Raw genomic sequence first — 511 nt, 5'->3', positions numbered from 1 at the left:
ATCCAGAAACCTCTTTTCCACTTCATCTCTGTCCTGTGGACCTTTTCCATAGAAATAAGATGATTGTCTCTCACCACCAGAGGGCAGAGTACCCCTCCCATAAGAGGCCAGTTGATGTCAATTTGGGTCAGCAACAGTGAAAAAATGAAGCTCCTAAACTGACTCATTTTTCCCCCCACAATAATCCCAAATGGCTAAACCAAACACTGATGTGAGAGTATATTGCTTCTTTTTTTTGTTTTATTTTTTATTTATTTATTTATTTTAGATAACCTTAATGGTTAAGGCAGTTCCTACTTTGGCCATGGCCTAGGTTTCCTGAAAAAAATTTTTTTTTTTTGCATTTTATACTTTATTTTTTTATTGATTAAGTTATTACATATGTGTCCTTATCCCCACATTATCCCTCATCCCCCCCACTCGTGCCCTCACTGCCCTGGTGTCTGTGTCCATTGGTTAGGCCTATATGCTTGCATATAAGTCCTTTGGTTGATCTCTCCCCCTTAACCCT

This window comes from Myotis brandtii, unplaced genomic scaffold (assembly GCF_000412655.1).
Source record: "Myotis brandtii unplaced genomic scaffold, ASM41265v1 scaffold61, whole genome shotgun sequence".
Taxonomy (NCBI): Eukaryota; Metazoa; Chordata; class Mammalia; order Chiroptera; family Vespertilionidae; genus Myotis; species Myotis brandtii.
The sequence above is the reverse complement of the archived record's forward strand: the minus strand, read 5'-3'. Positions refer to the sequence as shown.